This window comes from Rhodamnia argentea, chromosome 9 (genome assembly GCF_020921035.1).
Source record: "Rhodamnia argentea isolate NSW1041297 chromosome 9, ASM2092103v1, whole genome shotgun sequence".
NCBI classification, from domain to species: domain Eukaryota; kingdom Viridiplantae; phylum Streptophyta; class Magnoliopsida; order Myrtales; family Myrtaceae; genus Rhodamnia; species Rhodamnia argentea.
Genome location: NC_063158.1, coordinates 415954 through 442560, shown reverse-complemented (window position 1 = coordinate 442560; position 26607 = coordinate 415954). Strand labels below are relative to the sequence as shown.

Below are 26607 nucleotides of genomic sequence, written 5' to 3'. Positions count from 1 at the left end.
CATTGAGTTCATCGTTTAGTCCAATTCGCAAGCCTCAAGGATCGTTGATCCACAATCCATCGAGACTCAAATTTGGCAACATTATCTCAGAATTAGGTAATGAGCGTATATGAGAATATTCAGAATATCTGGTTGCTTATTTTGAGTTATTTAATATCTAATTCAATCTTGCAGATATTGTCACATAATTGGAAAATCTATTCTTATAGATAAGTTGACACATTACCCGAACATTCCCGAATGGATTGATTTCATTTCCTCTTTTATTGATTTCCGCATCTTTATTTGTTATTTATTTTATGATTGCATGATTGTGATAATTTGCACTTAAATGGACAATTTTTCCCCTAACACATGGTCCCTAAATGGGTCTTGTCCTTCAGAAAATGTACATTAAAGGTAACATATGACTTCGATCTCGAAGTACGATTGTGCCCATACGTGTGGATTAGATATCAAATCCTCGATCTCGAGGAGTGGATTGCTAATTCCTAAATAGAATTTCAAAGTTTGCCCTACGTATATAGGGACGACGGTAATTCTATAACGTACTCACTTACTAGCCCTAATCTCTGGGAATGTTTAAATTAAATTGGATTTTCCGAATTAAAGGTGTGTTATGGGCAGAATTGTTTATTTTTGTTCAAATTTTGTGTTTTTCTCTTTTAATTAAATTTCCAAAAAATACCACAAAGATGACACCTTTTTCTTGAGGTAAATCACATTTTTTTTTCATGCTTTTCATGTCACGAATAACATTTAATATAAGTTGGGACTTTGAGAAATCAATTTCTTGAACTATAATGAATGTTATTTCACTTTAAGATAGTCTTTTACCTCAATTTTTCATAAATCCGAAAATGCATGAAAATACCAAAAAATGTCATTTGCATTGCATGTTATATAGTTGCATGTCATATTTTTCATGTCATTCATATTCACCACATCATTGTACATGTCATGCATTTTGCCATGTCATCTTGTCACGTCATCCATGAATACTTCATATTATGTTGTAATTGCCATGTCATTTTTTTATGTAATTGCATTTCACAAGTCATATAGTTAATTTGCATTAGCATTGCATTTAATAAGAGAAAACCCTAAAAAATAAGTCAAATCACCAAATCAAAAAATTTTCATGAAAATCGGGTAATGAAGGGGCATTGATATAAAAGTTAATGTAACCAAATCCCTAATCTCCGGTTCGCATGAAATAAAGTATTTTCTCCCGAATACTTTATTTAGGTTTCTAATCTACCACCATAAAAGATTAGTGGCGGCTCTAAATTAATAAATTTTGCATGTAAGTGAACCTAAGTTGCGATTCGGTAGAGTCCGAATTAGGTTAGCTAATCTAATTAACCTAATAATCCGTTAACCTGGAATTTTCTAATTTTGGGTCGCGACAGAGGTAAAAGCAAATAATAGACGTCTATGCATCCGGCGGGACCCGTTTATTTGGTTTCCCTTTTCCCCTTCGAGTGCGAGGAGGGCTTCTCGGTTTGCAAGTTCAACTTTGCTATACTTGTTGATCGATCATCTTGAGGTCCTTCCCCTCATCCACTTGAGCATATTCTATGAGCCACATGAACAGTCTTCAAACATCTACACAATCAATCATTAGTTTTTGCATCATACGTGTGAAAGATAAACAAGCTCTTATCATAACCACGCAGCATTCGTCTTTCCAAAAGCTTCCCACTCAACCGAATACAATTAAGAGAGTACGATTTGAGCGGTAGTCATTTCACTTCTCTTAAGTCCTCTTTCTGCTTTTTCTTTTCTTTTCCGCTCAGGACTCCGCTATAAGCTCCACATGATCCAGACTAGCTAACCAAATTAATCTACTTGAAGTCGAACATTGAATATGTTACCATCCCTTTCAAAATGCAACGTCAAACAATGCATATCAGCAAATTTATTTCTGTGCACAGCCGCACAATCAAACATATAGACGCAAGACCTATTCTCCACCTCGCAGAGGAAAGCAAAAATCGCTGCAATCACAGTAAACAATGCGCCATCCTCGAGTTGATAAATCACACACTAGAACCAAATCTGCCGGGAAAAAACATTTGCAAACAACGAAGTCCAATCCATAAGGGGATGGTGAGGGGACCGTGTAGGTGAATGACGTCGTGGAGGGAGTGAGCGATGGAATAGGCCTCATGAGGCTGGACTTTAGGGTTTATCAATCTGACGTTCTCCACTTGCTTGTGGGAGAAAAGCCAGATGAAGATGATGCCACCGCCGCCGCTATCGATCGGTTTTCCAAAGGGCGATTTGCTATGATAGTGTCCAACCAATTGCGTTGGACGTCGGACTAGTGACAAGTAGCCTCCGCCTCTTTTTCAAGCATCCGGACGTCCTTCAGTTTTCATGAATTGGAGGAATTTGTTCCTTCAGAAAGATTGAGAAACACTCTTTGTGATTGTACACAAGTCGAAACCAAGCAAATAAAATAACATGTTTCTCAACACAAACCAAAGCATACAATTTCACACCCTCGGGCCCTCCCTTTCCCTTGGGAGCTTCGGCATATGGGAAATTACTGTTTAAACTCATTCTTGAGAGCCACATACGAAAAAATTAAGTAACAGCGTGACATGTATTGAATCTCAAAAAGAAAATACGCTTCTTTGTGTTTTCTCTAGTGCAATTGCTTCTCAATTGTCATTTTGGATTTAGACCAACAAAATATCCTATGGGAAAACTTCCATACTCAGTTAGAAGGAATTAGAAGGATCATGGAACTCTTGCATCCTAAAACCCAATCAAGCAAAAAGAAATCCAGCTCCACGTGTCATGTGAACATGTGTGGCACTAGAGAGAAACTCATCGGGTTGCAGTTATTCACCTATAGGAAAGGTGGAATGTTGTGCGACAAGTGAAATAGGCAATGGTTATGCCCTCTATGAAACGAATTCCTAGAGAGAGGAATGCTTCATCCATGTTCGCTATTCCAAAAAGGAAAAATAAAAATAAAGGTCAATCACCACTTCACAACATGATTTATCATCAGTCACTGCATTTTTCGATAAGTTCATTGATGTTCTTGTCCAAGATAGCGATATGATCTGATTCTCAACCCACAACGGATTCGCAGCATTAAGAAGTATAAGACACAGAAGGCGTCCCTCCCAGAAAAGGCGATTTAAGGGAAACAAGTACATGAAACGAAGGAATTCGCAATATCTTTCTTCAATCAACGATGATCTCTATTTGAAGAAGAAGAAAGAAGAGAAGGGGATGAATGAATTGTCTACCCCTCTAGGTTAGCATGCTCTCCTATTTATAATAATAATGAGGGTACATAGTAATACGGTGGACATTCCCACATATGATAGTAAATAATAATATAATAACTCATAACACCCTCCCTCAAGCCGAGGCATAGATATCGACCATGCCCAGCATGTTACATATAAAGCGAACCCGCTGCCTAGCTAAAGATATAGTAAACACATCTGCTAGCTGATCTCCAATACGAACATGCGAGAGAGTGATACTATTACGCGTAAGCTCCTGTGAAACGAAATGACAAATAATCTCAATGTGCTTTGTTCTCTCATGAAAGAGAAGATTTGAAGCAATGTGAATCGCTGAACCACTATCACACCATAATGAAGTGGGACCACTTGACCCATATCCAACCTCGGTCGGAAGATGTCTAGTCCACATAATCTCTGCAGTGGTTGCAGCAATGGCCCGATACTCGGCTTCAGCACTACTCCTCACAACAATGTCCTGTTTCTTACTCTTCCATGAAACCAAATGACCACCAACATACAAAGCATATGTAGAAGTAGATCGCCTATCAGTAGGGCAACTAGCCCAATCAACATCAGTATAACACTCCATTCGAGCGTGGCCATAAAACAATCCGCTTGCTGGGACTACCTCGAAGATACCTTAAAATCCGCAAAACAGCACCCCAATGTGGTTGTCTAGGTGTTGCCATAAACCGACTAACCACATTAATGGAATATGCAAGATCGGGCCTAGTCATTGTAGTGAGATAGTTTAGTTTACCAATAGCACGCCGATATCTTTCATGGCGTTCAAACAACTCACCCCGATCGGGAAGAAGCTTCAATTACAGCTCCGTAGGCGACTCTGTGGATCAAGAGTGCTACATGTTAAATTCAACCAAAATACCTAGAAAATACTTACGCTACGACAAAGAAATACTTCCTTTCTTCCGAGCCACCTCGATGCCAAGAAAATATCTCAAATCACCCAAGTCTTTCGTCTCAAAGTGAGTATGTAAATATCTCTTCAGCTCGTTAATACCCCGCTCGTCATCCCCCGTCAAAACAATGTCATCCACATATAAAATCAGAAATATATACCCAGTAGTAGCACGACGATAGACCACTGCATGATCCTTTTGAAACCGAAGCAAACCAAAACTCCGAACCACTAAGCTGAATTTGTTATACCATGCTCGAGGAGACTGCTTCAAACTATACAAAGAGCGACGAAGCTTACAAACTTTCCCTTCCTAAGTAGCAAACCTTGGGGGTTGCTCTATGTAGACAACCTTAGCAAGATCACCGTGAAGGAAGCATTTTTGACATCCAACCGATGGAGAGACCAAGAATGTACAGCTGCAAGGGATGAGAAATGGCAAATAGAGGCCATTTTTGAAACCGGGGAGAAGGTCTCAAAGTAATCAAGACTATGAGTTTGAGCATAACCCTTAGAAACCAACTGGGCTTTCGGACGAGCAACAGCTCCATCGGGATTGACCTTCACCGCAAACACCCAATGATAGTTGATAACCCGAGCACCAGGAGGAAGATCAACTAAAGTCCGATTGCGTTGGAGGGCACTCATTTCCTCCTCCATGGCCAAACACCAACCCGCATGCTGAAGAGTCACGGAAATAGAAGTAGGTAGGGAAATAGCATCAATATTAGCCACAAAAGTCGACAAACTCACTAATAAACCCATGTAGGAATGTGTATAAAGAGGGTGATCCCTATAGGCACAGTAGCTCTTACGAAGAGGAATAGGCTGCCCAGCTATATCGGTCACAGTAAGTAGATCGGCTACATGAGAGACCGGTTCAACAAGAGGATCCTCCAGGGGAGAGACCGGCTTAGAGGGAGAATTGACAATGGGGGTAGTATCTAGTGAAGACGCTGGAGAGATAACTGGACGAGAGACTCTTGGCGGAGAATAGACAAGGACATGGTTAGAAGATGTGGACTCGGATAATTGCGGGATTGGATCAGATGAACTAGAGCCAGTTGTAGAAAAGTAAGGCTGAGACTCTATAAAGGTGACATAACGGGAGGTGAACATTCTTCCTAAGATAGGAGAATATCAAGGATAACACTTTGACACCCGTGAGTAACCAAGGAAAACACATTTGAGCGCACAAGGATCTAGTTTTGATACACCCGGACGATCATCATGGACAAAACAAGTACAACCAAATAGTTTAGGGGAAAGGGAAAAGAGACTTCAATTAGGAAAGAGGAGCCCATGTGGAGTATTACCCCCAAGAGAAGAAAGATGCATGCGATTAATGAGATAGCATGCTGTAAGAAAGCATCCCCCCAGAATTTCTGTGGAACATGCATATGTATAAGAAGAGCATGAGCAAGATCCATAAGATGGCGATTCTTCTGCTTAGCAACACCATTTTGTTGAGGTATGCAAGGGCATGAAAGACAATGGTGAATACCATGAGAACGGAGAAATTGATGGAGATGATTCGACATACATTCCCCCCTCGATCAGATTGTAAAGCTTGAATGTGATGATGGAATTGAGTGTGGACAGAAAAATAAAACTCACGGAACATAGAAAATAACTCAGAATGTTCTTTTATTAAGTAAACTGTTTAGGTTTAGAGAAAGATGATTATTATTCCATTAACAAAGGATTACACTTATATATAAAAGACTCTCAACATTAAATGACTATTTTACCCTTATTCTAACACTCCCTCTCAAATTGGAATGTAAATATAAAATAATCCCAACTTATTACATAAAAAATTCACTCTAGTCCCTCTAAGAGATTTAGTAAAGACATCTGCAAGCTGATTCTCTATTCTTGTACGTTGAAGAATAATCTCCCCTTTTCTAAACTTTCTCTCGTACAAAGTGACAATCAACTTCAATGTGTTTAGTTCGCTCATGGAAGACATGATTATTTGCAATGTGAATAACTGATTGATTATCACAATATAATACCGATGGATATGATGTTAGCAAACCAATTTTTGATAATAACATCTTCAACTAGAGCAATTCACATGTCACATGTGCTATGGCTCTATATTCTACTTCAGCACTTGATCGGGAAGCCACATGTTTCTTACTTTTCCAGGCAATTAGATTACCTCCAAGGAACACACAATAACCCGATGTAGATCTCTTATCGGTAGGACATCCAGCCCACTCTGCATCAGAGAAACCTATAGTGTCTAGATGTTCGTAATTCTTGAAAAGTAGCCCTCTACCTAGCGCTTCCTTCAAGTACTTGATAATTCTAAGTACAACATCCCAGTGAGTAGTACGGCGAGAACTCATGAACTAACCGATTGCACCGACAACAAATGATAAGTTAGGCATTGTGATAGTAAGATAGTTGAACTTTCCCACAAATTTTCTATACTTCCTTGGATCACATAATAATTCTCCATGTTCTGGATCAAGTTTCAGATTGGGTTCCATAGAAGTATCTATTGGCTTTGCTCCAAGAAATCCAACCTCATAAAAGATGTCAAGTACATATTTTCGTTGTAATAAATTGATACCCGCTTGTGAATATGCAACTTCAAAACCAAGAAAATAACGTAGAAGTCCCAAATCCCTGGTATTAAATTTTGAGTGCGTAAACCGCTTAAGATGTTGGATACCATTTGAATCACTGTCGCTAATGATAATATCATCCACATATACCACTAGAAGAATACAATCGGCTGGAGAGATACAACTAAAAACTGAATGATCTACTTGACACTGTTTTAATCCAAACTTGATAACAGCACCACTAAATCAGCCAAACCAAGCACGGGGATATTGCTTGAGTCCATACAAAGCTTTATGTAAGCGACATACCAAATTCTCCCCCTAAACAATAAACCCTAGTGGTTGCTTCATATACACTTCCTCGGACAAGTCACCATGAAGGAAGGCATTTTTTACATCTAGTTGATGAAGAAGCCAACTAAAACATGTCGTAAGGGAAATAAAGATACGAACAGATTGAATTTTGGTAACAGGGGAACAAGTGTCGTCATAATCAATACCGTATGTTTGAGTATATCCCTTTGCAACCAATCGAGCCTTCAATCGATCAAGAGTGCCATCAGGATGAACCCTAATAATGAATACCCAACGTCAACCAATAGTTTGTTTCTCCGTAGGTAATGAAGTGAGTTTCCAAGTACAGTTAATAATGAGCGTCTTCATTTCATCTTCCATGGCTTGCTGCCATCCAGGATGAGCAAGAGCTTCAAGAACACTACTAGGCATAGAAACAGAGGACAAGGTTGCGACAAATGTAGAGAAACTAGGAGATAAACGGTCATATGACAAGAAATTTGAAATGGGATGACGAGTGTGAAGATAATTAGAAAAAGCAGAATAAGGAGCATAACGATCCACTGGGCGACCTACACATGAACGTATACCTTTTCGAGTAGCTATGGGTACATTAGGATCAAAGGATGGTGCAGCAATTGATGAGGGAACAAAGGAATCATGTGTTGGTGAAGTCTGTACCACCGTGGTAGGAGCCGTACTACGCCGATGATATGTGCGGTCAGCAAATTGAAATCCTGTTGATGGTTCCCAAGGAAGTGGGAGTGGGGGAAGTGTCGATAAGACACATTCACCGCTCTCAAGAGTAGCTATAGGTTCCATTTGAGTATTATAATATGGCTAATCTTCAAAGATTGTTACATCTGCTAACACAAGCACACGATGACGTCTAGGACTATAACATTTGTAGCCTTTCTAAGTTTGAGAGCATCCTAAAAAGATACATTTCTCCGCATAAGGATCCAACTTATCAAGACCTGGAGTAATATTATGCACAAAACAAACACAGCCAAAGAGACGTGGAGGTAATGCAAAGGGAGAATGATTTGGATGTAACATAGAGAATGGTGTCTCCCCATGAAGGACAGAAGTAAGAAGCCGATTAATCAAAAAATAAGCTGTAAGAATAGCATGTCTGTCGCGACCTAGAAAAATAAACAAGTTAATTTTCGGGCTAATGGATTATCAGGTTAATTAATTAACTAACATAACTCGGACTCTCCCAAGTCCATACCAAATCGCAACTTAAGGTTCAAATAATTAACATGCAATGTGATTTGAATTTGGAGTCGCCACTAATCATTTTCGGTAGGTTGATTAGAAACCTAAATAAAATAGCGGGAGAAAACTATCTTATTTCCGCGAACCGTAGATTTTGAATTCGGGGGATTTGGTTACGTCGATTTCTCTAACGCCCTTTCGGTACCATTTTCATGAAAAATATTTGATTTGGCAATTTTGATGGATTTTACTCGAAATTCAAAGATGCAATTTTTTTGGTTTTTTCTTCTTTTTTATGGGGATGTAAAACATTGAACTTTGTACGATATACACCATGGGTGATTTAGAAAGAAAGAAAATGCAGCCAATCACGAGTATTTATAAAAATAAATTAACATGTAATAATGCTAAAATTTGAAACACGTGGCATGTCTAAAATAAACAAACAAATATTCAAACCAAACGATTACATTTTTGTAGATCGAGATGGAAAGGATTACCTTCTATTACACAAAATCTTACTCACATACACGTTATAGTTCCCTTCAAGATCTCGGAGCTGGAAGAACGCGGCTGTCGTCGAAAATGGCAAGCAATGGCCTTGTTGGGTTGCGAGGGGCGAAATATGTGTCGGGACTCGTCGAAGATGATGCTCGACTAAAACACTTTTCTTCACTCTCGAATTTTCTCTTCTGATTTTTCTCAAGAACTCTATTTTTCCTCTCTAAAAATTCCTCTCAAAAACTCTCTCAAAACTCTCTCAATTCTCTTCCACTCTTCCTAAAAAACTCTCTCAATTCTCTTCTACTCTCTCTCTCAATTCTCTTCCACTTCCCCCTTCTAAAACTCTTCTCAAGAGCTCTCTCTTTTATAGGCAAAGTTCTTCATCCTTCATTCTTCACCTTCATTTCTTCACCTTCCATCTTCATCTTCTCTTCTTCATCTTCATTTCTTCACCTTCCATTTTCATCTTCCCTTCTTCATCTTCATTTCTTCACCTTCCATTTTCATCTTCCCTTTCATCTTCCCTTCATCATCTTCCCTTCTTCATCTTCTTTTCATTATCTTCCCTTCATCATCTTCCCTTCTTCATCTTCTTTTGGTATTTGCAATACAGTCCATGAAGTTCCAAGTATTTGCAATACGGTCCCGAAATTTTAAGTATTTGCAATACAATCCTTGAAGTTTCAAATCTTCTCGGTGTATTTTTCCATCCCGTGCCTAGTCTAGACGCATGCTAAATTAAGTGTTCTCGCTTGCCCGATTATATGCCAATGCAATGTACGCTAAAAATAAATATGTGAGATGATTTTTTTATAATTTTTATGCAAAAAATAGATTAATCAAAATTTAGGCGTCAACAGCTGCCCCTCTTTGAGTGGAGGCTCGTAGAGGTTCCGCTCAAAGACAAAATTGAATCCTAAATTTTGATAGTGCAAATTATGGATGAACTTTTTTGGCGGGAGTTTTAATCCCATTTTTTTAATGTAATGAAGTGATGCATGATATGCAAGACCGTAAATAACATGTGTCATAATTCCTCTTTTCCATGTTAGAGAAACATGCACATGGATCGCATATAAGAATACCTGTTTTACCAAATTTCTCGTAAGCTAATGGTTCTCTTAATTTCCAAGTTTCTTTTTGCAGATGCAAGGATTTTAAGGTATTTGGCCTATCTCGTTATCGAGAGACTTCTCCCTAATGCAAGACAGCGCAAGATATGTGTGTCGTTTGAGATCACAAGAGCTACGTCGTTGTGAGTCGAAAGAAGTGGGATCAAGTTCACAAGAGCTACGTCGTTGTGAGTTGATTAAATGTCGAAATCGCCAGTGCATATGTCTTCACGATTCGATAAAGGGGAACCAAAATCATAAGAGCTACGTCGTTATGGTTTGGCTTATGTCTTCATGATTTGATAAAGGAGCCGAAAATCATAAGAGCTATGTCATTATGAGCCGACTAAAGGTCAAGATCACCGGTGCATACGTCTTCGTGATTCGATACCGAAATCATAAGAGCTACGTCGTTATGATTTGAAGAGATGTCAAGATCGCCAGTGCATATGTCTTCACGTCCTGAGATTGAAACCATAAGAGCTACGTCGTTATGATTTGATAAGATGTCAAGATCGCCAGTGCATATGTCTTCACGTCCCGAGATTGAAACCATAAGAGCTACGTCGTTATGATTTGATAAGATGTCAAGATCGCCAGTGCATATGTCTTCACGTCCTGGTAGGCATTTGCCAAAGAAACTTGCTCATTCAATAATCCTTGGATGAATTTCGAGACCTTGGGAGGGAACTCGAACATCGGGAATGTATTACCTATCATAGAATGTCGGAGGTAACACAAACATATTCAACAATGAGTATAATGCAATCACTCATACTATGGTTCATGCATAACCATTCTGTCCAAGTTTGCATTACCAATTTTGTCCAGGGGAGGTTCTCACATTACGAATACCTCGAATGTGAGCCTGAATGGGGGACTTCGATCCGAAAGGGCTTTCTCTCACTCTCGAGAAAAGCTATTTATCCTGTCTGCAGGATTCAAGAGAAATCACTCAATCTTTCCATCATCGCATTCGATAAGGATCCAAGTAATCTCGCAATTGATACGACCGAGCCGATCTGGAGGTCTTGATTAGGACCGTAATGAGAGCTAGGTCAAAGGTTTACAAAGGGGACTCCGGTTGAGTCAAGGCTGCTGAAATGAATTTCTTCATCATCTGCTCCAGATTTACAAGTCAAGAGCCCCGCAAAAATGAGAGAGAAATAATCTTGCTCGAACTTCTTCGAGTGATGCTTAAAATCATTTAACTCTACGTTAACTCAAGTGCCATAATCAGAAAAGACTTTGGAGGGTTATAACGTAGGCTAGGATTGGGGACCGAGGAACGAAAATGCTCGTTTTGGCTCAGAAATTAAATGAGAAGGGGCTTGACGTTGGTGATCATCGTTGACTAGTCACCGATCTTGGTCTTCCGGAAATGTCTTCGTAAAGAATTGAATGAGGGATGGTAGTTTTCTACTGAAAATTGCACTTTGCAAACCGACTTCTTGGGGAGTCTTCTTCACAACAAGTGTCCGTCGAGGATTTGCAAGAGACACAATGTAAACATGTACATGGAATTTACAACTTAACATGCAAAAATGTACATTCAAAATTCAGAAGTACTTTACAAATGAATGTGCATTGGCCTTACTTTTGGTAGGCACTTTGCTTTTCCTATGCTTGAAATTTTCATATGAGATCAGCCTTTGCTTTTCTTACTCCCGACCCTCATTTTTCTTTTTTTCTTCTTTTTTTCGAGAAGAGATTTTTTTTTCTTTTTTCTTTGAGAGCTCTTCGACATCTCTCTATTTTTTTTTTTTTTTCGAGAGCGGGCCCTTCTCCTTTAAGCTGAGTTTGCCTCTCCTTTTTTTTTTTTTTTTACAATCCCATGATTTTGAACCAGGAATTACAGCAAGCATAAACATTTACAAAGAAAAATTATGTAAACATAAAAAAATGTAGCATACAAGAAATGAGTCCATTCGGGAATTCTCTGTTGACCCGACTATCTCCAATTCTAATCCTTGGGAATATGCTATCTTTATCTTTGGAATGAGCAAATGATCACCAACAAGGGTTTAAGAAATGAATTTGCGGGCTCAAGTGGGCTATGCAAAGAATGAAGTGTATAGGATAGAGAAATGAATGCTCTTCATCATCCTAAGGCACTTGAATTAAAATTCGAGTATAAATGCAAAGAAACACCCGAAGATTAATGTTAGTCCGAGAAAGAAAATTTCTAACCATTTACCTCGTGTTCTTCACTGGAATTAACTCGTCCTGGACCCCGATGTGGGGTGATTCTTGACAGGGGTAAAGAAATGAAACCACCGCTCAAAAGGGGTAATCAATGGATCACCTGTAGTGTTTGGGATAGAGAATTGAATGCCTCTGTCATTTCGGCTAACGTACCTTTCGCGAGAAAACTCTTTACCTCGGGGAATGCGGAACTTAGCCACCGTTCAACTCACCTGAAAAAATGGGACGTGTTTGGAAAAAGATTGCCTTTCATCATCCTGTCTTGCCCCATTCCATACATTTGGTGTATCTTATGTAGTTCATGTTCCTTATTCGAGTTGATAAATTAAACATGAGGAACAATCATGCACAAACTATGCAATGTATGAGTGTTTTCGAGCATATAAAATGCAGCAACTTTTTATCTTGGTGGATAGAATTTGCAAGCACATAAGAAACTTCTTAGGGGCGTGGATCGTGAGTTGCCCCTGCTCATGCAAATGAGTTGCAAAACTTCATTATTTGGTTCGAGACATGAGATTGTCAAAGGCTCCGGGAATTTCTCATTTCATTAATTTCTCGGGGAGAAGGGATACTTCCGTATCCGGAAAGGCAGTGACCCTCGTAAAAATCAAAAGGGAAAGCATCAATGTACGTTCTCATGTTCTAAACGAGTTGAAACGATACCGCTTTACCCTTGTACGAATTTCTTGTGAACTTTGAATTGAAAGGATCAACTCATCTGGATTGGATTGTATGTCCGGGATGTTATCTCTCCGGTCTTGTAACCATCCGGGCTGAGTTTCAATCGGCATTGAACGCTGAAGCAAAAAGGTTTTTATTAATCTTTGTACATTGATGCCAAATCCCGGATCGAACCTGGGACGCCTCGGACCACCATCATACCCCCAACCACTAGGGCCGTGGTGATGTTGGCGTCCACGGTTGGTTCGCTTTTGCTATATTGTTCTCAAAACAGTTTGGCAATCTCCTGTCGAGAATGAAATAAGCTTAAATCAGAGTTTGAAATGATTGAGAGCCAATTGGGACGATACGGAGTTACCCATCTTTGAGTCCGCTTGGCCTTTTACTCGTATTCTCCCAAGTAAGGCTATTCGGAATCTCTCTTTACGGGCGTTCAGGGGCGTCGTCCACAAATTGATTTTCTACGTGCCTAGCTTAACAAGGAACTCACGCATTTGATAAGGGAGGAGAAAATTCGCCCTTTAACTCTAGGCAAATTCTAGACAGCTAGAAAGTAAAAAAAATATCCCACGCAGGGGAACTATACATGGAATCAAAGAAGTATTCATGCGAGATTGGTTCCACCTCTCTTGCTGGCCATTCCAATGATCGACTGATTTTGTCTTGGATTATACACCAACGATCGTTGTTCAAGGATCCATAATCACTTGCTTCGGATCACAACTCGGGAGGTCCTTCAGCTCCGAACCGGCTGATCAATGTGGTGAGCTCATCATCAAAGTAATCTTCCGATTGATACTCGAATTGGGTAGTGTTACTTGCTAACACTAGCGACGGATTTCCCACTTTGTTTTCACCGTGAGCGATCGACCCCTTGAGCTTGAACTTCCGCCGTTGCTCGGAAACTTGTAGGGATGATCAACTGGTCTGCTGCTAGAACCACCAGCGGAAGGTTGGTATGACATGTATTCTTGATTGGGAAGTGGCCGAGTACCTTTTGCTCGGTAGATTTTCCCGGTATTGATCTTCCAATCAACTTTGGTCCTGTCGTGTTGGTCCCAACCCGCATCGTGCTTCCTCGCCTTATCTCTAACCCTTTGAAGGTGATTCGTGACACTTTGCATGGTGAGTCCGTCTATATTCATTATTCTGTGTACAGCCATTGGTCGTCTTGAATTGATTCCTAGCCGTCGAACCGCCTCAATGAATATAGAATGAAGCTTGGCGGACCAAAGGGGCCTTTTCTTTTGGACAAAATCGTCGTCATCGGCTTGGTCGTAGTTTTTTTGTTCGAGTAATTGCTTCCTTACAGCATGCTGCCAAATGTTTTGGAGCATTCGAACGCAGATCGAGCTTCGTAGGACGTCTCGAGCACCATGCAATGTGGCCCTCGTTATGAACTGCTGATCATTACTTGCGATACTACGATGACCCGTATGTCTAACTCGGGAATCAATGATCTTTAAGAGACTGAAACCGTCCATATTGATCCCTACCACGGCTGTGACGACGATGTCAAACTCTTCTTTGTACTGCCTCAGCACTTCTAAGGCATCCGTTGCCTTCGCATAAGCAAAAACCCCGTACATGCAACTTCTCAAAGATAGCAACGAGGATTGAGAGGGAAACGGGGTTGCCATCAATGGCCATGACTCATGATCCTCGGGATAGGAAGGTTCCCATACTTCCGCTTGGAATGAACGTGTTTTTCTTTTAAAACCTTCCATATGTAGACCGAAAATGGCTGTTTCGACTAGAGAATGAGCTTTAGATGTTCTTGGACTTGCAAAAACAAATTGCCCGAAAATCACAAAAGCGATGATGGCCTTTCGTGACGGATTCCGAAGGTCGCTAGGTGTATGGAGACTTCAAGTTCTTTATAAACTTCCTCTCTCTTTTTTTATTAGTCTTGCAGACAGGTTTTCGCTTTCTCTACGAAAGAGGACAGCTTTTTCTCTCCTTTTCAGCCTTAGTGCCTTGGATCCGTTTCGTAATAACTCTCATCTCTCACTCCATCTATCATCTTCTTCCTTTTCCGATATGGAGGAGCCCTCAAATCTTTTCACTTTCTCTACAAACGAGGCGCTTACTTCCCTCCTCAAATCTTTTCGCTCCCTCCTACGAGCGAGGCGCTTATTTCCCTCTTCAAATCTTTCCGCTTTCTCCTACGAACGAGGCGCTTATTTCCCTCCTCAAATCTTTTTGCATCTACCTATGTGAAGGCTTTTAATGCTTTTTCTTTCGGCGTTCAACAAATCGACAAAGAATTCACGCATTTAAGCATGACGATATTTGCGGATAGTACTGTTCTTTGCCCCTTGATTATCTCTAGGCGTAAAAGGAAGAATGTCTCGCATGGGGACTTTGTAACAAACAGTACATTCATTCACGCATGTCTCTACTTCTCTTGAGAATTCATAAGGGCTAGCTAGTAATGCTCAAAAGAGTGATATTTTGAAAGCCCATAATAAAAACTCAAGCTTCATGTAGGCTACTGATTCGGAGTTTCATCGGTGTTGAATTGGCCGACCGTGACATCGGGGAAACTCCAATTGTAGTGATGCATGTCACTTCCCTCGAAAGGCATCGGTTACGCCTCCGCAAGGCCGACATTCCGGGATGTATCCCCAACGAAATCCGATTGTGCGAGAACTTGCTCGGGAGGATGAATCGATAAATGAGCATTTTCAATGCTCGATGTGGCTCATCAAGGAACATGCCACCAAAGGTGATGGGGTTGCTGCGAGACATGGCAAATAGCGATGTTAAGAGCATCCCTATACCTCTTGATCTCTCGCTCGAAGCTCTTCATTTTCTTCCTTTAGAGACGCAAGTTCATGACTTTCACTTCGAACCTTCACTCGGGCCCGCTTGTTTTGAAACCAAAACCTGACCTTCAAGGGCTCCATTCCTAGCTTCCGGCTCAACTCATTTTTTCGTTTCCCGTTCACGTAAGGGCACTCCTTAAAGGCAGCTTCGAGCTCTTTGATTTGATGTTTTCTTTTACGGGGTTGACTACGGCTGCTGCTGCTGCTATTGTTGTTGCTGTTATCGAGATCTTGAACTTCACCGCCAAGGGAGTTGGGTTTTACGGCTTCTGGGCTGGATCCGGCCTCGAAATTCAGCGGTTCATTCTCGGGGATGTCTAGGTTGGTTGCCTCCAGTAAGTGCTGGTAGCCTCCAAACATGTTGGATTGAAATACTTCTTACGGCCTTTTGTTCACTCTACTCTCCGCTGTATGCTTACTCTCTCCAAATTCTTCCGAGTAAACATGCATGTTCCGAGCCTCCCTTTTAACGTGGATGAAAACCACTAAGCCGAGTGCTTCTCCCAAGATTTCGTGTTTCCCGCTCTGTCTTCTTCATTTCCTTCTAACATGGTGGGACCCTCAAATCTTTTCTCGCAAGATGCTTGTCCCTCTTTTAATATGGCGGAACCTTTAAGTCATTTCGCAACTTTTCGAATTTCGTGAGCCTCGAGATGGTAGATCCGTGATTCACGGACGAAACGTCCGTAGTTTTACCCGCATAATTAACTCGGCCCCCACAATAATTATTGCTATGACTTTTTCTCGCCCTTTAAATTAGGATTTAACGCCGAGACGATTATCGCTTCCATATCCTCATCTCCAACCTTCTAAGCACTCTTTCGCATCCACTCTTTTTCAGCAACTTCAGCAACAATGGCCTCCCTCCCCGCACGCATCTTCTCGGCTGAGGTTTTGGCCAAATGGGAGAAACTTTATAATCTCTTAGGCCAGGGCTACTCTTATATAGCCAACCATCCGGAGGTCGAAACCGAAATCCGTCTCATGTTTACGGATATGGACACCGTTTCTATTCAAGGTACCGAGTTAGAAAAGGAATATAGGATCTTCCCTACCCTCTTCACTAACTTCCCCGGAGGCTTACCATCTTGCTCATCAAGATGTTACTTTGGCTCATCTTGTGAGAGCTCGCTATCGGGATCGGTCGGACAGCTTGGTGTTGGCCGCCTTGTAGCCGACAATCATAAGAAGGCCCTTGACTATGGTAATGAACAAGTCTCGCTGCTGATTCGTGAGAGGGGGAACTTGGTGGAACGTTTGGCCATGTCCCGGACCATCTTTGAGCGCGATCCGCTCGATATCGTTTTGAAATTCCAATGCACATGGCTGGAAGAAAGGCTGGACGATCCGACCCTGGATATAGCCCGCGGGAGAATGCTGATCCATGACTTGGAATCTGCTGCCGAGTATCACGAGGACAGGGTGGCCAAGCTTAAAGAGAAATGTGAGCTCCTCCTCTTTAAGTCGGGCGGATCTCGATTCTCGAAGCGATCGAGTGTAGGCGGAGCATCAACCGTATGGAGAGTCGGTTAAACTCCTTTGTGATGCTCATTAGGGCTCGGTTTGGCTTTACGTTCCCACCCCGATGATCTGTTTGTAAGGTTTCCCGATGGATGGAATAAATGCAAGTTTTTACTGATTTGCATTTCGCTTTCGCATTATTCCTTCTTCCATGTGCTGACAGATTTTATCTTGGTCGTCATATTTTTTTGCAAGATAACCCCTTTACTTTGTGGATATGTAAATCTCACGCTCCCGATGATCAATTCAATTGGGCCAGAGAAACCCCCATTTGAAATAATCTCTCAACAAACGAATGCCCGAATGTGAACAACTCGCGAATCTGTCTTAATATTATAACTCGATTATGAAAACATGAGAGTAAATCAAGTATAATATTTTTTTACAGCATCAGAATTGACTGGATTGGTAAAGACACGACCATCCATCTCGGCTAGAATTAAAGCACCACCAGGGAGCACCTTCTTTACTATATATGGACCACCATAGTTTGGAGCGAACTTCCCTTCGGGGAGTGGGACCATTGGCAACAATTTTCGTAAGACCAGGTTATTGATCCGAAAATATCGAGGCCGAACTTTTTTGTTGAATGAATTAGCAACCCTTTGCTGATAACACCGGCCATGACATATAACCTTAAGTCTCTTTTCATCGATCGATTCAATTGGCTCGCCCTCTGCTGGATCCATTCAGCTTCCGTCAAGATAGCTTGAGACAAGATACGTAAGGAAGGAATTTCCACTTCAACTAGTAGAACAGCCTCCATTCCATATACAAGAGAATACAGGGTTGCCCCAGTAGATGTCCGGATCGAGGTCCGATACGCCATAAGTGCAAATGGCAACCTCTCATGCCAATCGCGATAATTTTCAACCGTCTTCGCTAAGATTTTCTTGATGTTCTTATTGGCGGCTTCTCTTGCTCCATTCATCCGAGGACGATATAGGGAAGAGTTCGGATGCTTGATCTTGAACAATTCGTCCATTAGCTTGTTGTTTAAGTTCGAGCCATTGTCGGTGATTATAGCTTCAGGTGAACCGTATCGAGCAATGATATCCCGGCGGATAAAATTCACGATATTTCGTGCCGTGACCGCTAAATAGGATGCGGCTTCGATCCATTTGGAGAAATAGTCAATCGCCACCAAGATGAATCGATGGCCATTGGATGCTTTAGGGTTGATAGGGCCGATAACATCAATGCCCCACATAGAAAACGGCCATGGTTCGGATAACCGATGCAACTCGTTTGGAGGGACATTAATCTTGTTACCATGAATCTGACATTTGTGACAGCTTCGGACATGCTGAACCGGGTTGGAAGTCCCATCATACTTCTCGAAGTCGGGCATCTTGAACTTCTCCGGCACCGTGACCGAAGTTGTCCGTAGGGGGAACTAGAGCAGGAAGCGGCGGGCTGGCGGCGGATGATTGAAATTTGGCGGTGAAGGCGGCCATCATTTCTTTCATCTTTCGGGACATCATCCCTTCAAAGCGCTCAGTCAAGGAGCCAAGTTTCTCGTCTAGGGCAGCACTAACGGCATCGTTAATGTCGGCCATCCTCTTTGCGACTGATCGAGTAATATATGGAGGATCCGTGATAAATTACCTGTACACAGTAACAAACCCAAAATTAGTACAGGGAGCAAGAATAGCGAGCCGGCCCATGGCATCCCTCTAGACTCAAATGAACAAAGTGATTATGACCAAAGGATTGAAACATGTAATTTTCAGTTTGTCCGCTTTTACGAAAAAATTCGTATTAATTCGTACGTTGATCAAAACATGTCCAAATTTTACGAGCTTGTAGTTGAGAAGATGATGAACAACTTTTATGTTGGCCAATCAGACTAGAAATGCACGGATCAAATCAGTTTAATGTGTCTTTCCAAAAAAATCACGTTCAGAAAACTGTTATAACCGCATGTTGTTGAAAAAACGAAGGGCCATCTTAAATTATGAATTTAATTCTGAAATTTTGCAAGATATTAGTTGAAACATAGGTCTACAACTTTCGTGTTTGGCACTTACTCAAAGCTCGATCGTAGAATTTAGTAAAAATCGTACAACAGGAATAAGCCAAATCAGAATTGAGGACAACTGATGAAATTGTAAAAGCTACGGAAGCAAAGTGCGAAATTGGAAATAAGACAATGAAACTTCTAAACAATCAACCTAAACCATGGACCCGCCCAAAATAAAAATGAGATAACATGGTACAAGAGACAAGAAATTACCTCTCATACGAAGAAAATGCCAATCACAAAGACATGCGCATGAATTGTGAGTTTAAATCTTATTCTATCTATCCAAAAGGCTTTTGCAAAGTGAAATGATGAACGAAACGACATGTCGCAACCTCGCGCACAGTCATCATGACTAGTCGCAACCTCGCGTACAATAGTCATGACTAGTCGGGTCCAATCACTTCGGCTTGGTTCGGTCGACAAGGGCAATTCTCATGCATCGTAGCCTCACGTGCATAAGAACGACTCTTGAGCCATTTTTTGGAAAAAATTTTCGGGATCCAGATGGGATAACCTTTAGCGAAACCTTACCGCCAAGGTTAAAGAACCATCTAAATACCATCTTAAAACTATTAGTGTGACCCGGAGTCCGGTCACGGGTTGTGTGCGATGTAGTGCAAATACGATAAATCATGCACAACAATTAAAGGCAAACACCGCTTCAATGATTCAAAAGTTAAATCACAATTCCAATTCACCAAGCCTGCAAAACAAAGGGTTAGCCGATCACTCCTCCCCTTATAACTCCTAATCCGCAAAAACATTTAACACCTAAGAATGAGAATTCAACCAAAGTTTACCAAATCAAGTGATTTCTTTTTTCATGAAATTATCTGGCCTAAGTTCTCTTTGGGTCCCCAAAGGAGTCGCCAAGTCGTCGCGACCTAGAAAAATAAACAAGTTAATTTTCGGGCTAATGGATTATCAGGTTAATTAATTAACTAACCTAACTCGGACTCTCCCAAGTCCATACCAAATCGCAACTTAAGGTTCAAATAATTAACATGCAATGTGATTTGAATTTGGAGTCGCCACTAATCATTTTCGGTAGGTTGATTAGAAACCTAAATAAAATAGCGGGAGAAAACTATCTTATTTCCGCGAACCGGAGATTTTGAATTCGGGGATTTGGTTACGTCAGATTTCTCTAACGCCCTTTCGGTACCATTTTCATGAAAAATATTTGATTTGGCAATTTTGATGGATTTTACTCGAAATTCAAAGATGCAATTTTTTTGATTTTTTCTTCTTTTTTATGGGGATGTAAAACATTGAACTTTGTACGATATACACCATGGGTGATTTAGAAAGAAAGAAAATGCAGCCGATCACGAGTATTTATAAAAATAAATTAACATGTAATAATGCTAAAATTTGAAACACGTGGCATGTCTAAAATAAACAAACAAATATTCAAACCAAACGATTACATTTTTGTAGATCGAGATGGAAAGGATTACCTTCTATTACACAAAATCTTACTCACATACACGTTATAGTTCCCTTCAAGATCTCGGAGTCGGGAAGAACGCGGCTGTCGTCGAAAATGGCAAGCAATGGCCTTGTTGGGTTGCGAGGGGCGAAATATGTGTCGGGACTCGTCGAAGATGATGCTTGACTAAAACACTTTTCTTCACTCTCGAATTTTCTCTTCTGATTTTTCTCAAGAACTCTATTTTTCCTCTCTAAAAATTCCTCTCAAAAACTCTCTCAAAACTCTCTCAATTCTCTTCCACTCTTCCTAAAAAACTCTCTCAATTCTCTTCTACTCTCTCTCTCAATTCTCTTCCACTTCCCCCTTCTAAAACTCTTCTCAAGAGCTCTCTCTTTTATAGGCAAAGTTCTTCATCCTTCATTCTTCACCTTCATTTCTTCACCTTCCATCTTCATCTTCTCTTCTTCATCTTCATTTCTTCACCTTCCATTTTCATCTTCCCTTCTTCATCTTCATTTCTTCACCTTCCATTTTCATCTTCCCTTCATCATCTTCCCTTCTTCATCTTCTTTTCATTATCTTCCCTTCATCATCTTCCCTTCTTCATCTTCTTTTGGTATTTGCAATACAGTCCCCGAAGTTCCAAGTATTTGCAATACGGCCCCGAAATTTTAAGTATTTGCAATACAGTCCTTGAAGTTTCAAATCTTCTCGGTGTATTTTTCCATCCCGTGCCTAGTCTAGACGCATGCTAAATTAAGTGTTCTGCTTGCCCGATTATATGCCAATGCAATGTACGCTAAAAATAAATATGTGAGATGATTTTTTTATAATTTTTATGCAAAAAATAGATTAATCAAAATTTAGGCGTCAACAATGTCCCCAAAGGTTTTAGGTAGATGCATGTGAAACATGAGGCAACGGGCAACATAAAGAAGATGGCAATTTTTACACTCAGCAACACCATTTTACTAAGGAGTGTATGAACAAGAAGTCCGATAGATAATGCCATGAGAATCAAGAAAAGACTGAAACCTAAAGTGACAGCAAGATACTCTTTGGCATTATCTGAGTGTAAAGTTTTAACAAAAGTACGGTACTGATTTAATACTTCAAAATAGAACAAGCAAAAGCAATGAAAAATCTCGTAACGATCTTGTATTAAGAATAACCAAGTCATTCGGGAAAAATCGTCCACGAATGTGGCAAAATATTTGAAACTAAAAGTATCAAAAACACGATACGGACCCCAAACATCGGAGTCTACCAACTCTAAAGAACTTGACACTCGACTCTGAATACGAGAAGGAAAAGAAACCCTATGATGTTTACCAAACTAACAAGCCTCACACCGAAAAGAACTCATAGACTCAAAGTCAGGAAACAAATGCCAAAGGGTGTTCAGTGGTGGATGACCAGCATGATAATGCATCCTAAACACATCGAGGGATGTGCGTTTCATAGTTGCAGTAGCTAGCACCTTCTTATCAAGGTAATACAGACCATTAGACTCATGTCCCCCACCAATCATCTGTCCATTCCTCAAATCCTGAAAAACACAATGGGAAGAGAAGAAGGTTATGGAACAATTAAGTTCTTTAGTTAATGAACTAATAGAAATTAAATTATATGAAGATTTGATATGAAGGACAGATGACAAAGAAAGAGATTGACTCAAATGAGCAATTCCAATACCGAGAACTTGAGATTGTAAGGCATCGCCTAATGTAACAAAGTTTGACAACCCAGGAGATTTATGACAAAGTGAAGATAGCAACTTAGAATTACCGGTCATATGATGAGTAGCTCTAGAATCTATGACCTAGGAGTTGGATGCTGCTGAGAGTAAACAGGATAAACTACCTTTTGATGTTTGTGCCAGAGTTACAGTAGGAGTTGAAGGACCCGTCACCTGTTAGGAGCGAACCCATGCATCATACTCAGCACCTATCAACGTCACTAAACCACTCATGTTTCGTACACTAGTAAAGTCTAGTGGGGGATAAAAGTAAAGTCTTGTGGGGTCTGTTCCGCCTCTACATAAGTTGTAAAGGTAGGTCAAAGTTCCGGATGAGGTGTATAACAATAAGCCTCTATATGTCCAACTCTTTGACAATGACTATAGTAGTAGGAGCCACAACCACCACCGTAAATAGAGGCACTACGAGCACCAATACTACCACCATGACCTCCACGACCTCTATTTTGAGCAAAACCACGTCCACGACCCCTATAACCACGACCACGAGCTCCACGTACATTAGTGCCATGAGAAATCATAGCACTTGTCTCCAAAGATGGAGTAGAGATCTTTTCAGCAAGGGTCAATCGAAGAGCTCGAGAGAAAATCTCATCCATGGTAGCAAGGGAACTCTGAGAGGTAATCTGATGGCGAAGTGAGGAATATTCCAGCCCTAATGCCTTGAGATATAGTATAACTCGAAGATCCTCTTGTGGTTTAATGAGGATACTCGGATCGTTCGAAGCTGAAAGGTAAGTATCCAATTGGCTACAAAATGTCGTGAAACGAGTGTAATGCTCAGATAAGGATTGATTTCCACGGTGAAGATCAAATAGAGCCTCCCAAGTGTTACACACTCGTGTCATGTCATTCTCTCCATAATAAAGTAAGGCACATTTTTCCCCGACTTTCTTAGTAGATTTGCATTGAATGAAGTGAGGACTAATTTTAGGGTCCATACTATTCCATAAAAGGGTACGGATCATTGCATCTTCAACAAGCCAATAAGGTACCTTACTATGATCCGAAGGGGTCGTAGATTTAAGAGAATCACTTTGTTTAGTGGTAGTAAGATAAAATTCAACAACAGTGGACCACGATGGATAATTAGTTCCATCCAATTTCACAGAAGTTAACCATAAGTGTGGTAGACTATTTGGAGTTCCAAATGCAGCTATCAATGAATCAAGAACACGATTAAACCCAAGAACAATGTCACAATGTCTCAACAATCAATTACTTAACTCCAATATTAAAAACGTCTATAAAGCGTAACAAGCATCCGCTTATAACTAGTAATTACCACACTAACAGCCTTGCTTCCATTGCGCACAAACTTAAGAACAACAAACCACGTAATATATCATAAACAAGAATTCACCGCCACAAATAATCGGCAACAAAGAATTCCTCAACTTCAGCCCACACTTCCGATTTCATCACCACATAATCCAAAAGCCTAGACCATTAGACATAAAAACATTAAACCTCTGGAGGACCATTGCAACGGAAGACGTTGATTCCTGGGCTTACCCACATGGATGAGGTTGCACGAGACAAATGAGGATTAGACATTGTCCATGTTTGGGTTTACTTACATGGACAACGTCGGGCAAGGTAGACAAGGGCTGGACTGCGTAGGGGCTAGAAGGGGTTGGGCGACGTCAGATTTGGTCATCCGACGGCTAGACGAGGTCGGACGACCTTGGATCTGAGCTAACCAGCCTTGGTGACGTCGGATCTAGTCGTCCGACGGTTAGACGAGGTCGGACGACCTCGGATCCGGGCTCACCAGCCTAGACGATGTCGGATGATGTCGGGCGATGCTAGCTCTTGGTCGCCCGGTTAAGGCGATGGCTGATTTGGGTTCTCCAAGTTAGGATGTAATCCGATTTTGGGTGTCGCTGGCTGATCTTTGGATTCGGCATCGGATCTGGGTCATTGGTGATCGGCGATGGGTGATTTACGACGGTAGGTGGTGGCCGATAGTAGTAAGGTGTTTAGAGCTCTGATACCATGTTTAAGTTTAGAGAAAGATGATTATTATTCCATTAACAAAGGATTACACTTATATATAAAAGATTCTCAACATCAAATGACTCAAATGACATTCTTGTGAAATCATCGACAAAAGGAACATAGTAATGGTAACCAAAGGCTGATACAACAGGACTAGGTCCCCACACATTAGAATGGATCAAAGCAAATGGAGCAGTTGCTCGTTGTGATACACTTGATGGTAAAGAAACATGAATATGCTTTGCAAGCTGACGGGACTTGCCATTTATTGTAGACAACGAACGAAAACGAGAAAATAAGAACCGCAACAAAGATAGAGAGGGATGTCCCGGATGATAGCGAACGTCTAAAACATCCGTCTCTTTTACTAACGCAGCTGGAACAGACGCACCATCCAGCTGGTAGATCCCACCATTGACCCTTCCCTTACTGATAGTCTTCCGCATCGAGAGATCCTTCAAGACACAATAATCGGGGTAGAAAGTCACGGAGCAATTCAAATCCCATGTGATACGACCAACAGATAACAAATTAAATGGCATGCCAGGAGTATATAAAACAGAAGATAAGGAGATCTCATCAGAAGGTTTTGCAACTCCGTGTCCCCGAACCGTCAAGGATGATCCGTTCGTAATAGTAATATGGCTTAACGGAGACGAGGACTGATATATAGTAAGAATACCTTTATTACTCATCATGTGAGCACCGACACCTGAATCAATAATCCAATTAGCGGAAGGAAGAGCTGTACATGTTGAGGTAGAGGAATAATCAGACAACTGCTATAGCTATGCAACAGAGGCAGACGCAGCCCCACTCCTTGAGGTCCGAAACTCCAAGTAGCGAGTATACTTGTCCGGACTCATTGTGATCACCTTCTGGTCCATAGACACACTCCGAAATGCAACATGAGCAGATGTGGTCCGTGAACAAGAATCTGCATGTGCAGCTTGTAATTTCCGACAATAGCTATGAAGATGCCCAACTATACTACAATAATTGCAAGTGCGAGTCTCCCGACCACGACCGGCAGTGCTACTACGACCTCCCCCCTCGCCACGGCCTCCATCGCCACGACCACCTCCTTTGTTCGTATATAGAGCAACAGCCTGTTCACCACCCTCCGAAGGGCCAGCTCTAACCTCATCGCTACTCGCAATATGAAGAACACGGCGATGAACTTCTCTAAGAGAAGGAACTCGAGCATCCGAAAGGATTTGTGACCGAGCAGTGTCAAACTCAGCTCCCAGCCCATTAAGATAGCAAGTGACTAGAAATTGATTTCATTGTTCTTGAAAAGTAGCTCAAATAGATGTAAACAAGACTAACCGATCAAACTCATCAGCAAATGATTTAAAATCCTCATAATATCCCTACAGAGGCCGACCAGCAGGAGCCGGCTTCAACAACCGACAAACAACATCATAGAGTCACAAAAAATCATTCAGAGAAGAGTATAAATCCGCCAAAGCATCCCATAACTCCTTAATAGTATCGGTATTGCTAACAACAGTCTAAACAGAAATATCCATAGCATTCAACAATTTACTATAAATACGACAATCAACATTGTACCATCATTCATCATAAGTAGGGTCATCCTCGCTCGAAGGAAGCTGAGTAAGATGATGATTGTTGTCCATGCAAATTCTTGAAAACATTCCTCTTCTAAAGTGTGTATGTTGATTGTCCCGTCAAAACACGTCCGACGAGCTTAGACGAAGTAGATATAAAGGTCAGAGCTTGTGACCGCATCATATCAGATCCAGTCACACCATATCTATTCATGGCTAATCCAGCCTCACCAAATTCAGTAGCATCAACTATTGGAGTCTCTGTATCACTCGGCATAATGATGAGTATTTAATTTAGATACACCAGATTAATCAGAAAATCAGATTGGAGAAAAAGATCACAAGCTCCAATGTTTCATATATTTGATTAGATCTAATCGGATCCGGACATGCAAATCAGATCCGGACAACCTTCATGAATAAAACAAATAATTAGATCTAGAAGAAGAGAATGGCCGAGAGAGAGAGAGAGAGAGAGAGAGAGAGAGAGAGAGAGAGAAAATAACAAGAGTTGGATGGTGGTGGTGCTAGCTAGGGTTAGGATTTAGGTGGGGTTTTGGCTAAGGTTGGCTCTGATATTAGTGTTGGGCAATCTTGGGCCTCTCTCATCCCAAAATCTAACGCAAAGGATGATGCTCTTTCTCACACTTATAAACCAATCACTAGCCCT

The 26607-nt window shown here is 41.0% G+C and overlaps 2 long non-coding RNA genes across 2 annotated transcripts; one reads left to right on the top strand and one right to left on the bottom strand.

Moving 5' to 3' along the window:
- Window positions 1-3253: 3253 nt before the first annotated feature.
- On the bottom strand, window positions 3254-25935 carry LOC125316708. The gene is made up of 2 exons (XR_007199798.1): window positions 24445-25935; window positions 3254-5853 (listed from the first exon to the last, which is right to left on the bottom strand). It is a non-coding gene; the product is annotated as an uncharacterized LOC125316708 (long non-coding RNA).
- Window positions 7214-21838, top strand: LOC125316709. Its single transcript, XR_007199799.1, has 3 exons — window positions 7214-8204; window positions 13340-13346; window positions 21492-21838. It is a non-coding gene; the product is annotated as an uncharacterized LOC125316709 (long non-coding RNA).
- Window positions 25936-26607: the final 672 nt, after the last annotated feature.